A 14,207-nucleotide genomic window follows, 5' to 3' on the forward strand; every position below is an offset into this window, starting at 1 on the left:
ATAGAATTGGGGGGAACTTTCCATGGAAATATTGGGAAAACAAAGTTAAGAATGATTAAAGACTTAAATGGGAATAATGAAATGACTATTTTTAAAGAAATTAAGCTGCATTACAGTTTTCATGAAAAATATGCAGTTGATACATTTTTCTACCTCCTAAGGTCATTTTGAGTTTTGACTAGTTTAAAATTTCAAAATTCACCTAATATTTACTGAATTCCTTTCCTTATCTCAGGCCTTGTCCTTGATGTATTCACTTACATGCTCTGTATAATCTCACAATAATCCTGCAGATTTGATGGTGCATTTGCAGAGGCCTAACATGAAGGAATATAGTGGGACATAGAGTAGAGTGGATTTCTGTGGGTTTACTTGGCTTTGGCTGCTGCTGTGGGTGTTAGAAAATATGCATATTAAAGATAATGATGGTGCATTTATCAGGAAAAAAAAGCAACTATCAGACACGAGACAGGCACAGGGGAGGGTCTGGAGGAAGTATCTTGAGGCAGAGTCCTGAGATGACACGTGCAGTCTATACACTTAGGGCTGACCCCACAGAAGTGTACACACAACCATCCTGCCCACGCAGATATGGGGCAAACCAAAGTGAACTGTGTGAAATAAATATGATGGGGCAGGTTGTGGTCAAACGGCACTGGTGCCCTGGTATGTCCCTAGAGTCTTAGGGAGAGAATGGAGAAATGCACTTGGAGGCCTACAGGATCTTCCTCCCTGCTTGACTGCAAGCAGGTTCCTGTCCCTATAGGGTAGAATAGGTTTTGTCTTTCTAGGTTAGTCTGAGGTACTTTAGCCAAGACTGGGTCTCCATGGGTAACTGTGAATTATTATCGCCATTTTATAGATGGAGAAATTGAGCCTCAGTGAAGTTCAGTTAGCTAACATGTATTTGTGTGCATGTAAATATTAGGCAAAACATATTAGCTCTATTGATAGGCATTTCTTTTTAATTTTTTTTAACGGTTATTTTTTCTTGAGACAGAGAGAGACAGCATGAACGGGGGAGGGTCAGAGAGAGGGAGACACAGAATCCGAAGCAGGCTCCAGGCTCTGAGCTGTCAGCAAAGAGCCCCATGCAGGGCTCAAACTCACGGACCACGAGATCATGACCTGAGCCGAGGTCGGCCGCTCAACCGACTGAGCCACCCAGGCGCCCCTTGATAGGCATTTCTTACAAATAACTGCTCTACATTATTAATAGAGGTGCTTACTAATTAACATTAGAACTCACCTCTTTCTGAGAAAATATTTGTGATCACTTTTCACAAACTATAACAGCCTAAATGTACTTCTTCATTGTTTTGTTTTATTCAAAACAATTCCATCCTGTTGATCCAGAACATTTGAAGGTTTTTGAGGCTCTATTTAGTAGGTCAGAAGAGCTACTATTGAATGGCAAACTTTATGCGCTGGACAACTTGGAATTCTCTACCAGCACCAAAAATCAAATCCTACTTCCCCACCCTGACAGCAGAGGGGCTCCAGGTGTTGGGTGTAGGCGCCTTGCTAGTGCACTCTCTAGGGTTTTTCAGGGATTCCGGAGGAGGCTGCTCCGAGAGAACGTGCCTCTTCCACACGCCCCCTACCCAGTTTGGAGTGCACCTGCAGCCCCAAGCAAGAATAGGGCTGACTCGGATTTGGCCAAGTCAGACGTGGCATGAAAAACCAGCAGTTATTCTTCCATCTCCTTTCTGTTATAAATACAATATAAATTGATAATCTGAAAAGAATTTGGGTTACGTGGCGAGCCCGGATACTGACCGCTGCGGATGCGGACTGAGACCGTTCTCGTCACTTGCTAGTTTCGCTACTTGTTTTGGGAAACCGAGGCACCGCACGCCCTGTCCCTAGCGAGGTGGGTTTTGCACGATCCCACCGCAGCCCGCCTTGGGTGTTCCCGTTTCCGAGCCCTTTCCGGGACCCAAGTCCCAGCTCCCGAAGGTCGGCCCCACAGCTGGCCTCGGGGCCCCGCCCCCTTTGGCCGCGGGTCGGAGCCGCCACGAGCCGGAGCGGGAGCTGGAGCCGGAGCCGGAGCCGGAGCCGCCGCGGCCCCTTTAAGAAGCCGCTCTGCGGTAACCCGAGCCCGCAGTCCGGGCGGGCGCGGCGGCCGCGGCGGTAGCTGTAGCCTCCGTGTGACTGCTCCTCTAAGCGGCCCGGGGCCCGCGGCTCCCCTGGCTCCCGCCGAGCATCTCGAGCGGCGGCTCTGGCCGGCGCCAGCCCTCGGGCCGGGCCGGCTGACCAGGCGCCCGTGACCACCCGCCGCCCTCCCCGGCCCGGTGCAGCCGCCGCCCGCGCGCTAGTCGCCCCGGGACCCGGCACAGGTGACGCTGTTTGGAGGGGGTTCGGGGAAAAGGGCGGGCTCGCTTTGCCCCGCGGCTCCCCCGCGCCGCCGAGCGCAGTCCCCGGGCAGGGGCGCCGCGGCTTCCCGCCCCCGGCCTAGCGCGGCCGCGGGCTCCGGCGCCCGGAGCTGGGTGGGCGTCCCGAGCGCGGGAGGCGGCCAGGGGCGCCCGGGCGGGCTGCAGCAGGTGTGTGCGGCCGCGCAGCATCTTCCCGGCCCCGCGGGCTCGGGCGCCGCTCGGGGCGCTGGCGGGTGTCCCGGGGCCCGCGGCCCCGCGCCGCCCGGGCGCTCCGCGTCCCGCCCCCGCCCCCGGTGTGCGCGATTCGTGCTGCGGGGTCTGCCCGGCGCTGCCTCTCGGGTCTCAGCTCAAAGGGATGGGTGCGTGGGGGCAGCCAGGGAAAGCTTTCTTGTTAGAGGCCGGTACATAGTCTGGTGCATCAAGTGGGTAAGTCTCCCCCTCTCCCACCTCCCCTCTACTAAATAAAACAAGCTTTTATTCACCCTTGTAGTTCTCAAGTGGGTCCCATTTTTAGCCACCTCACGCAGTAGGGTCTAGTGGGAAAGGGGCTGGGTTCTGTTTACAGCTCTACCATTGTAACCCCCTCAAGTTTATTGAACTGAGAACCTCGGCTTACCCAGCCTTGAAATGGGATCCCTAATGCTAGCATTTTCCTACAGCCCAAGAGGGTGGGAAACCCTCTGTGAAAGTACTTTGAGTTGTCAAAGTTCATTAAAGAAAGGCTCACTGTTGCTAGCCAGTATTCTTTTTTTTTTTTTTAAGTACACATCTGAGTGTTAGTTTAGCTCACATTTTAATGTGAAATTATAAAATTGTTCTTAAAGAGTGATCTGTGACCAGGTTGAAATGAATCTGATACCAGTTTGGGGACAAGATGGAAGAGTTTGTGTGGATGTTGGGAGTTAACATGTGAAGCAGGAAGAAACCGTCATTTTGGTGAAATCTTCGCTCAGTCGTAAGCGGAGTTGAGACAAATGGATCTTGGATTGTGTGTGTGTTAAGAAAGATACTGCCGTCTGGGCACATGGTATAGGCTAGAATGCAGCTTCATCTTTGTGGAGCCAGTGAAGGTAACATGACAGAATCCCAGTTTCCTTTTACGTGTGAAGTAGAGAATTTTTTCCCCGTGTTAATCTTTTCCTTAAATTGGAGGGATGAAACTGAATTAGACACGTGGCCCCCTGCCGTGCTAGAAAATTGGAAAGAATGGCGTGGGGAGCGGTGGACTTCGGATGACTTACCACCTCCCTGCTCCTGTGCCATCATCAGATGATCCGGAGAATGTATTTGGAGAGTGCTTCTTTTCTTCCTGCCCCTGCAATTCCTTTTGCTGCAATACCTCCCTCCAGCGTTGGGATCCTTGCTGTGTGATCTCCTGTGAGTTTTACCTGCTGGAGCTGGGCACCTGGCATCCAGCCGCTCAGCGGTCATAATTGTGTACACTATGAGCTTTCTATGCCTACGCATTTCAGTCTAAGCCTTCTTGACCTTGTTGGAAAGAATAAAGGCTCTTTGCAGCTAAAGCTGTGTACACTTGGAGGTGCCTAGGAAGCTGAAGGTCAAGAAGCTGAAGGTAACCCAAAGAAGCTGGGTCTTCTCAAAGACCCTGGGGGTATGGTGCAAGAGTTGGCTTATCTTTTCCTTGCTTTTTTGAAACCTCCATGGAGAGAGGTTGATTTGATTACCAAGGGAGACGGAGGCCTTGGGAGCAGGGAGCTATCAGAAACGTAACTCCGAGCTACACTGGTTGAGAGCATTCCCAGCAACGGAGTTGGGAGGAGGAAGTGGCGACTTGGGAGGGGATGGAGGGCCATCCCAGCAACCAGAGAGGTAGTAAAGGGGCCCTGGAATCCCGACTGGGAAGTGGGAAAGGAGTCGGGCTACAGAAAGGGAGTAGTGGAGCTTGCAGGCAAATTCTAGAATGTGCCCTAGGTGTGACCTCTCCTTCTCTCCCTTACCCTCAGAGAGTGTCTCTTGCCATTCTGAGTCTAGTGCAGCCCTCCCCTCCCCCGGTGCTCTAAAAGAGGCCCACCCAGCTCTTATGTTTCTCCCTCCAAGCTGGCCTTCCAAGTCTGAGAAGAAACTGAGCAGAAAACTTCAGACCTCCATGTCTCCCCACCCCCTTCTTCTCAGATCAGTGTCCCATATCCTACACATTAAGGCTCCTTTTAGCTTTGATATCTCTTGGAAGGTTAAAAAGTGGGGTAGTCATTTTGGCAGAAAAAAGTAAACTGAACAGTGTACAGGAAGATACAGCAAACTAGTTTTTTCTGTGGAGGAAGATAATGAATTAATTGTCTGGGCGAGAATTGTGGGCGGTTGGACAAGGGAGGGCAGGAGGGGGTGGTGGAACTGTGCCGGACAGCTTGTGCTCTCGTCCTTGAGAGAGGAAAGGATGCCACCACACGCGTGGAGCCACCTTGCTGTGCTCTCCCTCCTTCCATTTGTCTTGTGAGTGGAAGAAGATAGCAATATGGAGGTGGAGTAACCATCTGTTCTCAAGGATGGGAACCAGACTTTAACTCACCACTCGAGATGAGCTATATTCACCTGCCATTGCTATCAGGCACTGAACGTATGACACCAGAGAATGCATTACATCAGGAAAGCAAGGTTCATTTTGTAAGAAAATCTGAGGTATTGTGAGAGTGACTTTGGTGGTGGTTTTTTCTTGTTGGAGATGAAAGGTAGCACACAAAGAAATGGAGTCCTACTGCTCTGAGGTTTGTTATTCATAGGGAGACAGTTGGATGTTCTGCAAGCAGATCCCAGACCTGAAAAGAAGGCAGGAATAGCAAAGGATTTTTTGTTTTTTTCTCAGAACATTGGTCTGTTCAAGGAGAAGGCAATCCTGTGGCTACATGAGAAGGAGCTTGTGAATCATTGTAAAAGGCCAAGGTTTGTGAAAACAGCGGGTAAAGAAGACAGCTGGAAGTCAGTTCAGAGCTTGAGCCAGCATGAGGAAGAGAGTTGCTGAGCAGTGGGACGGATAGCAAGGGGTGGGGTGGGGGGGGAGTCTGACTAGAGGGACAAAGGCTTGTCTATAGCAGTGTTTCAAACGTTTTTGGATTACAACACAGTACAGAATGGGTTTTGCACTGCGACCCAGGACAGAAGTAAGTATGTGTGAGTCTGAAACCAGTTTCATGAAACAATATGTACTCTCTTGTGTACCGCATTCTGGTTTCTGTTTCTATGCTTCTGTTCCTATTCAGTGTTCTGAAAAACTCATCATCTATTAGTGGATCAGAGTCCATTGTCAGGAAACCATTTGCCTAATGGATGGATAAACAGGTTGCATTTGGGTTGGAGATGCTGGAGGAGGTGGAGGAGAGCACAGAGTTGATCGGGAAATCTGGACCCCTGTTGGTCCACATAGGACAGGTGGGAGTGTGGGAGCCCATCTGGTATGCTCATTCATGCAGGGCTCACATTAGTGAACGCACCTGGATGGACGGGTGCCAAAGGGGACTTCCTATCAATTGTATCCACTTCAAAGCAAAATGGTTTTGAGGGAAAAGGTAGCGTGGAAGGAGTAAACTTGAATTTGAAAACAGTGTCTTTAGAGCAGATTTTTCTCTGTAGGTGAAGAGGACAAATGGATCCAAAACAAATTGGCTGGTGGATTTAGGCCACGTCCACTTTCATCAGCTGGATAGGGAGCAGAGGGGCTCATAGTGCGAAGTGTAGGCTCATAACTTTCCTCACAGCTTTGAGAAGTTCTTACAGAAGAAGTCAGTGCAGTGTGTTGTTTCAAAACTCCATGTGCTGATCAAACTCATTAGGAAATTAGCTGCTTGCCTCCCAGAGAAATGGAAAAGTACTCTCATTACCTTGTGTAAAAGGGTTAGGTTATCAAAGCTTCCTTAGACCTCTAGTTCAAGATCTACAATCAAACTGGAATCATCATCCATAGGCTTTGGGATTGCCAAAAAAAGCTTCTTGGAGAAATAGGTGAGGCAGCATGCAGCATCCCTGAGCTAATTTCCAGGATCTGTGGCCTGGAGTTAATGAGGGGCAGTGTATCTGCACGCCTTTGATCGCCTTTTCAGAACACTTACCACCTGCCTCCTCCACCTGACACCATCACCAGTGGGCAAGCACAACAGAGCACAGAAGAAAACGTGCACGGGGGTCAGGGTTCACTCTGGTTGCCTCCTTATTTGCTTGTTTTCATCATCCATATTCTGACCTAGGTGGAGACTCCCTTTGACTCATCCTTGCTTTGTTTGATTTTCTTACCTCAGTTGATATGTTTTCAGTGTGTGGCTTTACTTCTCTTCAGCTGTCTGGTATATATATCTAATGCTTTCTCCACTGTTACCTCTGAGCTCTGGACTTAGCGGTGTCCACCTGACTATTTGCATAGAGTCCCGTGGTTGGATTCTGGCCTGTGTTGTGTTGGTCACCACCATATCCCGTCATGGCCACCCTAGAAATAACTGTACATTGATGGGTTAATACATTGGTTTTGATTTAATTTTTACATTTTGCGGACATGGAGAATCTATCTTGGTCAAGTTAATTTAATTACCTTCTACAAATAGGCTTAAAAATACCTTTCAAAATTACATTTTGAAGACAGAGAAAACTTCTATTTGGTATATATGTATTTGGTGCGATGGGGAAGAAGGAATTTTCATTCAGGAAAAAATTTAGAACAATTAACCCCCCATCCTCCTTTACAAAGTGTTAACATTTTAGGGACACAATTCCCCAAACTGGTCTTGCTCAATTAACATGTTTTGCTCTAATACTTGCAAAAACATTGAGACAGTTAAAGAATTTAAATGTTTTCTAATTTATTACCTGCTATTTTAAGGACTTGTAAAGACTTCGGCTGTATGCTAATTGAGAAAGATTCGTTGCCTTTTCAAATTTTAAAACCGTGTGTGAATGTCAGGAAACAGTCCAATTTCCTACCTGCTTAGTGGAGGAACCCAAGGTGGGATGAAGGCTGTAAGAGGGGGGAACCAAGTTGCCCACCTGGGAGGCCTGGCTGCCTGGACTGAAGGGCAGCTGGTTGGGAGTATCCCAGCTTAGGATCTCCTAACCAAAACCTCGAGACGTTAGGCATCTTGAGGATTGGCGAATGCTTTAAAACCTAAGGTCGCGGGGCGCCTGGGTGGCTCAGTCGGTTAAGCGGCCGACTTCGGCTCAGGTCACGATCTCACGGTTCGTGAGTTCAAGCCCCGCGTCGGTCTCCGTGCTGACAGCTCAGAGCCTGGAGCCTGTTTCAGATTCTGTGTCTCCCTCTCTCTGACCCTCCCCCGTTCATGCTCTGTCTCTCTCTGTCTCAAAAATAAACGTTAAAAAAAAAATTAAAAAAAAAAACCTCAAGTCGCTACATGTTTTCTGCAGTGTTCTTTATTTTTAAATGACAAAAGCGAAACTTGCTCATTAAAAAAAGAAAGAAAAAGAAAAACCATTAAAACAGCCAACACTGAAGAGAATGACAGTTCACACTTTCCCCTTTCTCCACCTGCTGTCTCCTCTGGTTTGACTCCCAAACACAGCCAGGTAGCAATTTGGGGGCACAGCCCTTCTTCTCTACAAATGCCAAAATAATCCAGTTAGGTATTTATGAAATATGTATTATTTCACAGCCTGCTTTCCACCCCCCCCCCCCCCACTCCATAGTGAATGGTGAATGCCTTTCTGTATCATCTTGTGCATTTGAATGTCTGTGTAAGCTGTGATGGTGTGGCTGTGCCAGTATAATCATTTCCCCATCATTGGACCTTAGGGTTTCTTCGAATGCTATATTAAACACCCTTGGACATGCATCCTTTCACACATCTGTGCATTTGTTTTGATGATAAAAGATGAAATCATCAGTATACTGCTCATTTTATAATCTAGTTAACACAGTGCTATCAAAATTTACATATTCTACCATTTAGTTCCCCAAATATTCATTCAGCTGTAAAAGTAGAGTGCTAGACACATAGTGGGGCAATGCACAGCCCTTGCTTCCAGGAGCTCCCCATCTGAAGTGGGGGGGGGGGCTAGGCATAAACACTGGTTATAATTCATTTAGTTTTTTTTTTTAATTTTTTTTTTACATTTTATTTATTTTTGATAGAGAGCACAAGTGGGGGAGGGGCAGAGAGAGAGAGAGAAGGAGACACAGAATCCGAAGCAGGCTCTAGGCTCTAAGTTGTCAGCACAGAGCCCGACGCAGGGCTCAAACTCACAAACCGCGAGATCATGACCTGAGCCGATGTTGGACGCTTAACTGACTGAGCCACCCAGGCACCCCATAATGCCTTTAGTTTTATTTATACCCTACCTTGTTCCAAAAGTGATCTGGGATGGCTTACAAAGATCCATACGATATGACAAGATACAGTAGATTTAGGATGAGAAAGAAAAATAAGCCAAAAGAAAATAAGACGGAGTTATGAGTGAGGTTGTAAGGGTACCTTCAAGTTCTGGCTGTAGGCTTTGCAGCAGCCTAGGAGAAGAGACAAATAGCCCACAGCAAGGTTTAAGGGGTCCAGAAGAGAAACCAAATTGGAGAAATCCATCTATTCCTGATTCTGGGAGGTGAGAGAAACTTCTTTGGATTTTCAGCAAGAAAACACTGCATATGCAATGGCCAGCATTCTCAACAATGTCCCCAGTGTTGTACAAAACCTAGTGACCTTGCTACAGGATGCCATTTCATGTCCTGTTCCTCCTTGCTAGCGAGGGGTAACATACCTTGGCCCTCCTCAGTAAGAGTCATTAGGGTGAGGGGTAAATTCATGGGTTTAATCCAGAGAGAGCTTTAGGAGTACCAATGAAAGTAGCAATCTGGTATTATTCTTAGACCATGTTTTCTACAAGGTAGTACAGGATATATAATCTTAGTGGAATTTCTGTGAGTAGAACCCACTTCCCTAAGATTACTAGCCTTGCAACTTACAAAGCAAGAAGTGAGGATATTTATTGTTATAGTTTTTTTAATTTTTTTTAAAGTTTATTCATTATTGAGAGAGAGAGACAGAGCATAAGTGGAGGAGGGGCAGAGAGAGGGGGAGACAGAGAATACGAAGCAGGAGGCTCCAGGCTCTGAGCTGTCAGCACAGAGCCCGACATGGGGCTCGAACTCACAAACCATGAGATCAGGACCTGAACCGAAGTCGGATGCCCAACTGACTGAGCCACCCAGGCGCCCCCATTGTTATAGTTTCTATTTAAATTCCAGTTGACATAGAGTATAATGTCAGTTTCAGGTGTGCAATTTACTGATTCAGCGCTTCTGTACATCACCCAGTGCTCATCACGACAAGCGCGCTTCTCTATCCCCATTACCTATTTAACCCCTGCCCCTCACCCACCTCCCAGAAGTGAAGATTATGTTTAAATTTTTTTTTTCAACATTTATTTATTTTTGGGACAGAGAGAGACAGAGCATGAACGGGGGAGGGGCAGAGAGAGGGAGACACAGAATCGGAAACAAGCTCCAGGCTCTGAGCCATCAGTCCAGAGCCTGACGTGGGGCTCAAACTCACGGACCGCGAGATCGTGACCTGGCTGAAGTCAGACGCTTAACCGACTGCACCACCCAGGTGCCCCGTGAGGATTATGTTTAAATGGCATTAATGTATTGGGACTGTAACAATGAACAAGATATTTTCCTCTTAAAAACACACATGCCCAAGTCTGCAGTTGGTCCATGCAGGAAGGATGGTATGTGTTGACACTGAGGAGCTCCGCAAGTGAGAAGGCCCAGAGCCATCATTCCAAGAAATCTTGAGAGCATCTCCAAGCTTTCAGTTATTACTAGGTGGTAGCATGGGAGAGTATTAGCAAGACTCAGAGGTCTACAGATTGGGGCAGTGTGACCCTGTTTTGTGAAGCTGGGAAAGTTCCACTCTCATGAGCCACCTGGGTCTGCGTTTCCATGACCACATCCACTTAAGTCTTGCCTCAGAACATCGTCCCAGGACAGTTCTTTGTTACCAAGTCTGTCGGTCAAGCTGAGGTACTTTAACAGGACCTACCCTAAAGTTAAACGTGAGGTTTGTATGTTTGTCAGTGTTAACCTTGAGGTCACCCAGAGCAACGTGTGACTGATTTGCACATCACCTCTTAGCTTGTGAAGTGTTTCAGAGAAACGTGTCTGTGTGTTCAGATTTTTTCGGCTGCCTGATTAAGTGTCAAACCAGATACTGAATCAGGCTGCTAAGTGCCACATGTATTGGGAAACAGTGCATTTGGCAAAGGCAATCTATGGGAAGAGGTCAGAAGAGAAACCGCTCTCAAAGTACCTTAGTAAGGGTGTTAAGTGGCCCTTAGGGACCAGCATGAAAATTCACCTAGAAAATTTAGAAACTCCTTGGCTGTCTTCTCATTTAAGCCACTACACCGCCCAATCAGATTAGAGGTGAAGGTAAGCTGCCGGGCTCCTAAGCCAAAGGTGAAAAAGGAGAGGGAAACGATGACACAGCTTCAGATACCAAATATCTATCCCGCTGTGACTTGGTAACATTTGAGAGATGGGTGTAACATTTCTTGGTTAGGAAAAGGTGGTGATAATAAGTGCCATCCTTTATTGAGTGGTGTTTTGATGTATTCCTGAATAACCACCCCCGGAACCTAGTGGTTTACAACAATGATTTCTTATTTGTCGTGACTCTGTGGGTGGCCAGGCAGTTACCCTGCCGCTTCTAGGCTCATTCGTATGGCAGTATTCAGCTGGAGGGTCCGCTGGGCTGGAAGATGGAAACAGGCTTGCCTGCGAGGCTGGGAGCCCGTACTGAGTGTTGTCTATCAGCTGGGCGTCTTGGTTCTCCAGGTGGTCTCATGCTCCAATAGACTAGACAGGTTTCTTCACGTGGCAGGTTTAGAGCAGGGCTCAAGAGAGCAAAAGGCAGATGCTGCAAGGTCTTTTGAGGCCTACCTATGCTTCAGAAACCTCACAGCCTCTCTCCTACCGATTGCGTGTCAGCAGATGGCAAGGTCAGCCCAGATTCATGGGGGCAGAGACATAAACTCCACTTCTGGGTGACAGGGGTGGCAATGTCACACTACTGAGGAATTATCACAAGTAGCTACGTGTGCCGAGCACTGTGCCTGGTGCATTGATTTCATCTCACGTAAGCCAGACAACCCTCTTGCACTGTAGGCCTTCTTACTCCCTTTCATCGGACTTGCAAGTTAGAAAGGTCATATTCTTCTTGCCCATGGCAACTTGATAAATCCTGGGACTAGGATTTGATTCTAGGTCTCTCTCTAGTTGAATGAAATGCATTTTAAGACTCAACAGGTGGGAGATTTGCTCAATTGTTCTTCAGCTCCTCTAACGCAGTTAATATTGTCTCTGATTCCTGTATAGAGCAGGCGAACAGAGAGAAACATAGAAGGCAGGCAGGCTTTGTTCTACCTCAGCCACTTCCCTGCATCCCAGAGACTCTCTCAGGGGGAATTGGATCAACAATTTGAAGGTGGGACGGACCTCCCTCTCTCCTTAGGTTCTGATTTCCCAGCTTGCTTGGCAGTGATTCCTTTAGAAAAGGAACAAAACATATTTTGAAAAATCTTGCTCTGTCCAGCTTTTCCTTGATTTCACAGTGTTGGCAGGAACCCAAGAGATATCCCAAGCCAAGAGGCTCCCTTCCAGAAAGGGAATTGCAGGGAAATCAGGACATCCAAAGTTGGGTAGAGGTTGGCTGCAGAACCTCATTCCTCTTCCTGAGTCCCCCAGGTGACATGACACCACCTGCTTCAGCTGTAGGGCTCCTCACACGCTAACCTCTTCTAAGACTAGGAGAGTGTGTTTGTTGTATTTGAAATGTTGATTTCCTTAAAGGTGACACCTCCAATTGTACACATTTTCAACCCCTTATTATTTGTGCCAAGTACTGTATTTGTGTGATCTTCCAATTACTGTTGTCTCTTGGTTTAAGGCATTCTGGTTTAACCAAAAGCTAATGGCTACCATTGGAGCTCTTAGGTTTGAAAAACAAAAACTTCTTTACAATAAACTTTTAAGTGGGTTGAGATGCTAGGAAACATTTACCAAGTAAATAAAATGTGCCATCTGTGCTCTCAGGCTTAAGGCCCTAGAAAGTGAACTGAATTTCTAAGGGGAGAATTCTATGGTGGATTGGGGGCTGGGAACCAGCAGAGTAGAAGGGAAAGCTGGGGAAGGTGGCCTTTTTTCAATTGTCACTCCCTTATACTTCTTGTTAGGCATTAAAAAACAAATCCCATATCAGAGAGTAGGTGTAAAATGAAATAAAAAAATGTAAATAAGACAAAAAACTTAAAAAGTTGACACAACATAGATTAACTATATTAGATTTCATTTTATTTATTTTTAAGTTAGTAGCCAGAATATGTAAAAAGTATAAATGAGCATAAGTTAGGAAAATAAGAATAAATGTTTTATTAAAATCCTAATTGAAAATACCTGTAATAGGGGCACCTGGATTGTCCAGTTGGTTAAGCTTCTGACTCTTTTTTTTTTTTTAAATGCTTATTTATTTTTGAGAGAGACAGAGACAGAATGTGAGTGGGTTGGGGCAGAGAGAGAGGGAGGCACAGAATCTGAAGCAGACTCCAGGCTCTGAGCTGTCAGCACAGACCCTGACATGGGGCTCAAACTCACGAACTGTGAGATCACAACCTGAGTGAAAGTCAGTTGCTCAACCGACTGAGCCACCCAGGTGCCCCTAAGCTTCTGACTCTTGATCTCAGTTTAGGCCTTGATCTCAGGGCTGTGAGTTCAAGCCCCGCATTGGGCTCTGCGCTGGGCATGAAGCCTTCTTAAACAAAACAAAACAAACAAACAAACAAACAAAACCTGTAATAGAAGGGAGACCTAATCAAGTGCTGTAGGAAACAGAGGAGAGAAATTATTTCTTGAAAGAGCAGGAATTCTCAGGGAGGGGTTAAGGAGGAGATACCCACCCGTCCTTGCTATGCCAGAATGTCATGGTGGGGACTCTGGGCTGAGTGAAAAAATATCAACCTCCCAACCCCCCAACAACAACCAAACTTTAAAAAGAAGACTACAGAATCTTCTTGACTGGTCTGCATAAGAATACATACAGAGAAAGTACTGTATGAGCACATGTGAGAGGGGCAGGGAGAAGCTCTGGGATATGAAATTTTGAAAAACAATGAGAAGGGTCAGAGAAAGATCTAGAAGGCACTAGCATAAGGAGACAAAAGGGAAATCTTGGACTAAAGTGATTTGTAGCAATATGAATTAGCTATTACAACAGTTCTGCAAGTTGTTGCAAGATGGGGCCACCCCACAGCCCCTGAGTGTGGGGGGTCTCTTACAGAGCCAGTTTGGGGAACAGAATTTTAGCCTCCCTCCTGCTTGTACATCCTGTGATTGTAATTATTACATAGGACGATGGGAAAAATAAAGGTCAGGTAGAAAAGTATGACTCTTTAACCTTAAATATTTAAAATTTTGTTATTAAGACAATCTATAAACAAAAAAAATTTCAGGGAGGTGTCCATTGCCAGGGTGTGTAACATGGAGAATTGAATGATTTCTCTTTGATTTGAATTCTGTTATATGCTCTTGGAAGAAAAAGGATTGAAGGAATGGGAAAAATATAAAGGATACCCTTATTCAAAGTTTAGTATCTTAAGTGACAGGGAAGAGCCATAGAGAATTCTTTTCTTATCCTCATGAGCAGTTCCTTGTTAAATCTTAAGTATCATCATATATCTGAGAAAGGGAGTGTAATTTAATCATTTTAATATAGGGTTCCTTACTCCTTCCTGGTTTAGTCTTCATTTTCTTCCCATTGCTTCTGTTTAAAAAGCAGTACCATGAATATTGGAGGATTTATGGAAGTTAGGTTGATTTCTTATGTAGCT

The 14,207-nt window shown here is 46.4% G+C and overlaps 1 protein-coding gene across 3 annotated transcripts in view; it reads left to right on the forward strand.

Moving 5' to 3' along the window:
- Positions 1–2,203: 2,203 nt before the first annotated feature.
- TLCD4 (TLC domain containing 4) overlaps positions 2,204–14,207 on the forward strand; it is a 71,461-nt gene continuing 59,457 nt past the window's right edge. Inside the window, exon 1 of one of the 3 annotated variants that reach the window (XM_023258929.2) lies at positions 2,204–2,339. The gene's annotated coding sequence lies outside the window, so the exon portion shown is untranslated. Of the gene's footprint in view, positions 2,340–2,656; positions 2,802–3,191; positions 3,949–14,207 lie in introns of those variants that run through there. The other 2 variants (XM_011284847.4, XM_019837482.3) reach the window with 2 other exon arrangements.

This window comes from Felis catus, chromosome C1 (assembly GCF_018350175.1).
Source record: "Felis catus isolate Fca126 chromosome C1, F.catus_Fca126_mat1.0, whole genome shotgun sequence".
Lineage (NCBI taxonomy): Eukaryota > Metazoa > Chordata > Mammalia > Carnivora > Felidae > Felis > Felis catus.